Below are 8594 nucleotides of genomic sequence, written 5' to 3' on the forward strand. Positions count from 1 at the left end.
AGTCTGAAAAGATCTTAAATAGGACTCCAAGGGGGTTCCTTTTTCGTTATTTAACAGAGCTCGAAAAAGAGATAAAAGTATGCACTATGGTCAAAGGTATAATTTACAATCGATCACGTCAAATTCTGTAAGTCAGCTGTAAAACCTACTCAAAACATCACCAAATGGACTAAAATACATGTTTCATAGGTAGAAATAGCCAAATACTAATGTTTACTCGATTAATGAACATGAAATAAACATAAAACAGGTTTTTACCATGAAATTTTACCATTTGATACTTACCATTCAGTTTTGTGCTCTGGGCTAGTTTTTTACCTCAAACGTCATCAGCTGATTGCGAGATATTCTGTGGACCATTTCTCGTGCTGTCTGGACCAGGTAGGAGATCTACCCCTCCTCTTTCTTTTCAAGTCATTCTTTTACTGTTTCATGCAAGTTTTAGGGTTTTTTTGGGCCCTTGGGGTTTGATTTTTTCACCCTGGGATCAGCACAGGATTTCACATCGAAAACTGTGCTAAAGAGAACCCTGATAGAAGGCTCCATGCTCTGCAGTGCACTATCTCTGTACCTGGGCTGTGCTGGGTGAGTTTCTGAAACTAGATTTAGTAGTTTGCTCCAAAATTTGTCCTATTTTTTGCATGGAAAGGATTCTAACTAAGCTTATGATTGGGTTTCAGGATTTCATCGGATCAGAATGTTGATTACATGGTGAGAAGGATAGCATGAAGAACAATACATGGTTGCCCTAAATAATCTGGGTACAGTCGAGGCCCTCAAAAACTGTGGGTTACTCATACACTTCAGATTGTTTGGGATGAGGCAACAAATATAACTATCGCAGTTCCTTGTTCATGCATGGGATCTGACAGATCAGACTTTTCACATAAGGGAAAAAATGGACCCTATTATCATTGATGATATTTACTTTCTTACCAGACTATCGAGGCAAGGTGCCCACATCTCACTTTCTGGATTTTCCCGTGGAGGTGAATCGGTGAGGGATTACATTCGACAATTTTGTCGGCCAGGTACACAGCCTAGAAAGGATGGGAAAATAAACATCAGTGATGTAGGTGATTTTCCTTTGAGAATGATCCTCTTCAAAATCACAAAGTTGGCCGGCAGTGTGACACTTCATCTGGCAAATAGATCATATATGCAGTTTGCAATTGAGTGTCTAGAGCCAAAAGTATTCAACTAGTGTGAGGTCATACTTTCTTCATTGAAAGAACAACTGACTAAGGTAAAAAGTGGTAAGATGAATAATTTCTACTATGGTTCGATCTTAATCACTTTTACCTTAGAGAGAATCCCATTTATGCAACCGCGGCACGTATCAATGGGTGTAGCTGGTCCTAGAGATCCACGTATGCAGAGGTGGGTCGAATTGATGGCTCGACATGTGGGTTAGTCAACAAACATTTTTTCCATTGCATTCTTCAGTTGGCTCGATTGGCAACACCTTGTCATCAAGGAGCATCCATACTCATGGATGGATTTTCGTGGAGCACAATGGTGTGCTATAGGTAAATTGTTTGACCAAAGTGTTTTTGATTTTTCAAGTTTCTACATGTTTTTGTGTTTTTAATGTTTCCAAGACTAAACTAAAATCATTCTCATGCATGCAGATGTGGGCACTGTTCAACCTGAGGGACACCAATAGGGTGCAGGTGAGCCAACGTGGAGAAACATTGGGAGGGTGGTCCTCCAGGACTTGGATTTGGCCGAGACCTTGGCAGGGTTGCAGGATCACATAGAGGTATTAACCCTTGGTATTCTAGATATCTGGATCGAGGAGTTACCTATGAGGTTGTAGCGCCACACTATTCATGTTCCTAATCATTGGATGAGACTTTTGTGCATGATAGCACAGACTATGACCTATTATCATGAGCATAACTAGGTCTACTTAGGATATTTTTCATGCATTTTGAGTTTTTGGGTCAGATGACCAAACTTGTCTTGGACACAAATTTTGTAAAAACTTTTAAAACATCTATCTACTTTCAGAGTTTTCTATGGTTATGTGCAATCCTATTCAACTAATGATGTGAATTGAAAATGTTACTTTTACATGTGTCGCAAATGTCTATTTAACACATAATTCGCTAGAGAATTAGTTAATGTGTTAAAGTTTCTGGAAATATGTTGATATTGAATGTATTCAAAATGCCTTTCCAAAATATGAACTCTAAGGAACATATGAAGAATTGTTGGGTTTCAGACGGTATAGACACTTGTAAGTTGTAGTACGACGAGTTGTGAATCTAGCCTAACGATGATTCGGCAAATGCCAAGTGAAATGGCATCAGAGAGAAGTTTGATCAACACGCTATACTTAGTGATATTGTTCGTCGATCAACTGATACAAATCCCTTGAAAACTCACTAACTCGCCACTTGGAGCAAAAATAGCCCATGCTACAGAGGATAGGTTCTATATACTACAACTAGCACCATCGGCGTAACCAACAAATGGTTCTGAAGATTTCGACATCTGCAAGAAATGCAAAGCGTATTACTAACCAGATAAAAAACTCTAAAAGACACACACTGACATGCACACATGCAACGAAAGCATATATACAGTGATTTTTACTACACTCAATTAAGCATAGTAACATTTGAGGTACAGCCCGTTTCGGGGCTGCGACAATGGAGTCCCATCATAGTCTACTAACTCGTAGGCACCTTTTGCCAAAACACACTTGAAAATATAAGGACCCATCCACATTGGTTCAAATTTCCATGCTCCAAGTTTATCAGCTTCCTAATCATAAAGCAAGACTAGGTCACCTTCTAAGAAGATACGAGGCTTGACATTTCTATCATATTGTGCCTTGATTCATTTCTTATGCGCTTCGTTAGCCAATGCGACATCACAACGGGTTTCATCTAGATGGATAAGTTCCAAGAAACGCACTTCTTCTTCAGAAGTGTCGGGTAACTGTTAGCCCCCAAATTTTCTCCTTTTTGACCATATTTCCCTTCCTAAATCATGACCATTTACCGCTATTTTGCATCTCTTACACGCCCTCATCCTGCACTAATCCAAGAACGATGACATATTTCGCATGAACTTTGTATTTCATATTTTTAACTTAACTTAGCATTAATTAATTATTTATTACGTGATTTATTGCTTATAATCACTCTTGCAACTTATCAATATCTCCAATATTGTTTGATAGTCAAGTGCTTACCATGACCGTTAATCCTAGTGCAGGATCGGATCTCACACCAGTGCCAGCACAACGAATCTTTGCAGCAGATCCGGACCTCCTTGATCACCACCTTGTTTTGTGCTACTTCAGCCACGACAGCAGGTTAGATTCGAAGGTATTCAAGCTCCAGCTACGAAAATGAGGCAATCCAAAGGTAGCTGAGATCGGATTTATGAAGAACGAACAACTGGACATTGGCTACGGCTAGTTTTGTTAAATTGCCTAATTTTGAAGGCCGAAAGCTAATTTTTGCATATTAGTTATGTAATCGGTTAAACGATCCTTTTGGCCTTCGGCCAAGGATCTATATAATGTGAAATGTAAATAGGATGAGACAGTTCTGATAAGTTTGTATAGAACAGAGATATAACTAGGAAGGTGGTAACAGGCTTGTATTTTTGTTATCGCCCAAATCTGGGCTAGACTATGTAATTATGCATGTATTTGCCTTTATGAATTCATAAGAAAGGAGCTCCGCCTTATGTTTTCATGAATCATATTTTTGTTTAAAAGTTGATGTATTGATAAAGTGCTGAGCAGCATTTCGATTTAAAAAGGGAAACACGCTGGTTGGCTAGGGCCCAACCAACCCAACACGTTTACCCTATTTTTTGTTCTTGTGATTCATGTTTATACTACTAAGTGTGATTTAATGTACAACACATGAATTCATGTTTGAATGAAAGCGGATCCGCAGTGTGAAGTAGTTAGAATTGATTTTCCTGCATCTGATTTTTATTTGGTTTTCCCTGCCTGGTCCAAGCAGGAGAAATCACCCTGCACCAGTGCACGTTGGCGTGCTATTGGTTTTCCTCGTCTAGTCCAAGTAGGAGAAATCACCCTGCACCAGTGCACGTTGGTGTGCTATTCATTTCCTGCAATTTGATTGATTTGGTTTTCCCCGCCTGGTCCAAGCAGGAGAAATCACCCTACACCAGTGCACGTTGGTGTGCTATTCACTTTCTACAATTCTGTTTGATTTGGTTTTCCCGCCTGGTACAAGCAGGAGAAATGAACCTGCACCAGTGCACGTTGGTGTGATGCAGTAATCTTTTCTTTAGTTTACTTCCAGCAGTTTTATTGCTTTCAGTACTGTTTCATGACAGGATAAATTATAAGGATTATTTCTTTATTTTTTTCACTCTGTGAGAATTATAAACATTCATTTTTATGTGTGCAATTTGATTTCACAACACTTGCAGTAGTTAAGCTTTTATTTCAAGAATTAAATACGAATTGTAAGAAGCTCTGATTTGGTGCAAGAACCAGTTTCTTGCCATAGGATTTGAGTGCTCTGAACTTGAGAAAGTTCAAGCCCTTGCACAAAGGAAAAAAAATTTAGTACAGACACCATTTATACCCTCTACATAAACTTTTGTTCTTGCACTAGTGCAAGCAGACTGCACCAGTGCAAGATAGATTAGTGCAAGAAGGAAATCTCTATATAAGCAGGTTTGAAGGGCCCATCTGTTGAGACTGCTAAAGTGTCTCTGCTAAAGAAAAACACACACTCAGTAGTTAATCAATAGTCAGCTAGAGTGATTGCTCCTTTATCTTTAATCTCTTTTGCAAATGCATTCTTTCTTGTTCCAGTCTTAGATTATTTTGATGGTTCAAGTTGCCCTTTTTCTTTCTTTAGTCTGATTCTGCAATCTTTCCTTTAAAGAAAGTAGGGATTGACATTAGAAATATTCATACCATCTCTGGCATTGCCTATGCTTCATCTCTAAGTTTATGAATCCCTCGGGTTGACAATTAAGTGTTGAGGAGTTTGCTTAGGTGCAATTCCTACACCCAACATTTTGGCACTGTTGTCGGGGAGGCGATTTGATTTGGTAAGAATTTTCTGATTATACTATAGAGGTAATTATTCCTTCATTTTTGCAGTATTTTTTTTTAAAGCTTCTTTGAAGGAATTTTACTAGTGTTGATTGATTTCTGATAGCATTTTTATTAGAAATTGTTTTGCTTATTTTTGCTTTCTTTTTTGAAATGGATTCCTAGAAAAGGTAGGGGTTCGAAGCCCACTAAGGGCCGAAAGAATTCTGAAAACCATTCTCATATTGGGTCTCCTTATGTGAGTAGGAAGCCCAATCCAATTCTCATATTGGGTCTCCTTATGTGAGTAGGAAGCCCAATCCAATTCAAACCCATCACGTAGGAACAGTCCACCTGGATTTTGGGAACAACAGCTCAGGTGTGGTTCAGTCTGTTGGGAGCAAGAGGGAAACAATGGCAGAGCATGAAGATCATGGGGAAAGGACTAATGAAAACCAGGTAAGTGAGGAACAATCCACTTTTGTGTTTCCAATTGTGGACCCTGATACTGTGGTACAAATGAAGAACATTCCACCATCAACTCTCCCTCATTTCCATGGTAAAGTTCATGAAGATCCTGACTCTTTTCTATTTGAGTTTGATATTTTGTGTAGAAGTTATGATTATTCAACTGATGCTTAGAAGCTAAGATTATTTCCTATTACTCTCAAAGACTCAGCTTTGCACTGGTTTATGGGGTTAGGAGGAAACACTATAGCCTCTTGGGAGCAGATGAAGAGAGTGTTTTTATCTAAATATCAAGAATATTGCAAAACTCGGGACATGCAAGATGAGATTTTTACAATCATACAGGATGATGATGAAACTCTTGAAGACTATCTAGAAAGATTTATGTATATTTTACAAAGGTCGAAACTTAAGCTTGATTCCAATACTATTAGAACCTTGTTCTTAAGAGGACTTACTGATAATGCTAGAAATAATTTAAATCTGTTAGGACAAGGTGATATTTCTAAGCAAACTTTCAAACAAATTTGTGAATTATGCAGGAAATTTTCAAGGAATCGGTATAGATCTGGTAGAGGAACTCAAAATAGAAATAGAAAAACCAAGTCTACTGATGCAATGATTATTGGACTAGAAAATAAAATGGAAAACATGAAAATTGATATAATGAATATTGTTACCAAACAGTTGGACTCCTTCAAATTTCAACAAAAAATCATGCAGGAACAAGAGTCATTAAGTATTTTCTGTCCTACATGTAGAGAGAAGCATCCTACTAAAGAATGTCCTCTTAATTTCAAAGAAACTAATAAGTGTGCTATTTGTGCAAAAGACCATATCACAGAAAAATGTCCCTATATACCAGGACTTAAAGTTGTATTTACAAGGGGACAGCCTGAAGCTGAATACTTGTATGTTATGGGAGAAAAAATAAATTGGCCTAAGGTAGGTGCAGGTATGGCTCCTGAATTTTCTCCACACTATTTTGGTTATAATTCACATGCATATTCTTATCCTAACACTAATCAACAGTGGCAGTATGGAAACCAATATCAGCATGGGAAACCTTCTCAACCATGGCAACAAGGTTGGAGAGGGCCAACTCATTCTCCATATTCCTACCAGCCACCCATGCAGTCATATCCATCTACACATGCACCTTATCCAATGCCTCAACCTTCGAGTCAGTCTACTCCACCATTACCCTTACCTCCACCTTTTCGACCTCCTCAGTTGCCTACTCAACCTATGCCCAATCCTAACAATAATAAAGCAGTGCAAATGATCTATGTAACAAACCCACCTTTATTCGAGTACCAGTCTATTCCAGTTGGGGTTCATGATATTCAATTAAGATCGGGAAGGACTGTGACATCAGAAAATCAGAAGCAACCTAGAGTGATTGTTGAAGAGAAAGAAGAAGAGGAAACTCTTAATCATTCTCCAAAATCTATCACTAAGCAACCCTTACCCTCTGAATCCTTGCCACCTTCTTCCAACCACCCTCCCTTCCTAGAGAGGCTAGTAATGGAAAGAAGTGAGCCCATTTCTGAGACTAGTTTGGCATCAGAGCTTCAGAATATTTTCATTAAGATACCTTTGCTCCAAGACATCAAAGAGATCCCTATTTTCACTAAGACTATTAAGGAAATATGTCTCAAGAAACCTGGGGGAAGATATTGGAACCCCAAACCATTCAATTTGTCAGTAGGGCAACAGAGTTGATGATGGGATGTGTGTCTATGGAAAAATATACTGATCCTGGAAACCCTGTTGTCTCAGTTCAGATTGGTAATGTCCTTGTCTCTAATGTTTTTATAGACTTGGGGGTAGCCATTAATGTCATGACTAAGCAAACCATGGATCAACTTCGGTTATCTCATCTTCGCCCTACTCCCATTGTGCTTGAATTAGCATATAGATCTGAAATCAAGCCAGAAGGAATATTGGATGATGTGATCATCTCATTAGATTCTTGGGAATATCCTGCTAATTTCATTGTGCTTCAGCCAAAGAATCCAGCAAGAGGACATCCTTTGATCTTAGGTCGACCATGGCTTGCTACAGCTGATGCATATATTGGATGTCGCTCCAGTGATATGTATATTTCACATGGGGAAGCGAGGAAGAAAGCTACCTTATACCCCCCTTCCAGATCCATTCAGGGCCTTCGAGATACTTTGTGGTTAGACCAGAGCAGAGATGAGGAGACTCAGCCCATTTCCTTTATCCATCAACATATTAGGTCTTCACAAGAAGATGCGATTCAAAATTTCTTGAATAATCTAGACACTTTGCCTAATTTTGAGCGATTGAGCCAGATCTTTAGCCTAGACTTTCAAGATGACCATGATTCTCATTCTTCTATGTAGCTGCATCCGACCACCCCCTCGAGTACTCTTGAGCCTGATACTATTGTTGAGATTAGCCCTGGTAAATCCTTGTATATTAGTTCAGATTTGGACTCATCTCAGCGAGAGAAGCTTGTGAATTTGTTGCAAAACCATCTTAGTGCCTTTGCATGGGGCTATGAAGATATGAAAGGCATCCCCCCTGAAACTTGTACACATCACATCTATATTCAGGAAGGAGCCTAACCTGTCCGACAACCCCAAAGGCAAATGAATCCAGCTCTAAGAGATATTGTGAAGGAAGAAGTACAAAAGCTCTTGGATGCTGGGTTTATCTATCCTATTTTCAACAGTCAATGGGTCTCTCCATTAGTGCTAGTACCTAAGAAAGATGGAAGATGGCGTATTTGTATTGATTATCGAGAATTAAACAAAGCCACTCTCAAAGATTACTTCCCTCTCCCCTTCATTGACCAGGTGCTTGATACCCTTGTAGGAAAGAAATACTTTTCCTTTTTGGATGGCTTCAGTGGTTATAACCAGATACAGATTGCACCCAAAGATTAGGATAAAACTACTTTTACATGTCCATGGGGTAAATTTGCTTATAGAGTGCTCCCCTTTGGATTATGTAATGCCCTGGCTACCTTTCAAAGGGCAGTCCTGGCCATTTTTGCTGATCTAGAATTTGTAGAAATTTATATGGATGACTTCTCTATGTTTGGTGATTC

Source organism: Pinus tabuliformis, chromosome 2_2 (assembly GCF_031772625.1).
Source record: "Pinus tabuliformis cultivar Carrire ecotype Pingquan chromosome 2_2, CPIR1, whole genome shotgun sequence".
NCBI lineage: Eukaryota > Viridiplantae > Streptophyta > Pinopsida > Pinales > Pinaceae > Pinus > Pinus tabuliformis.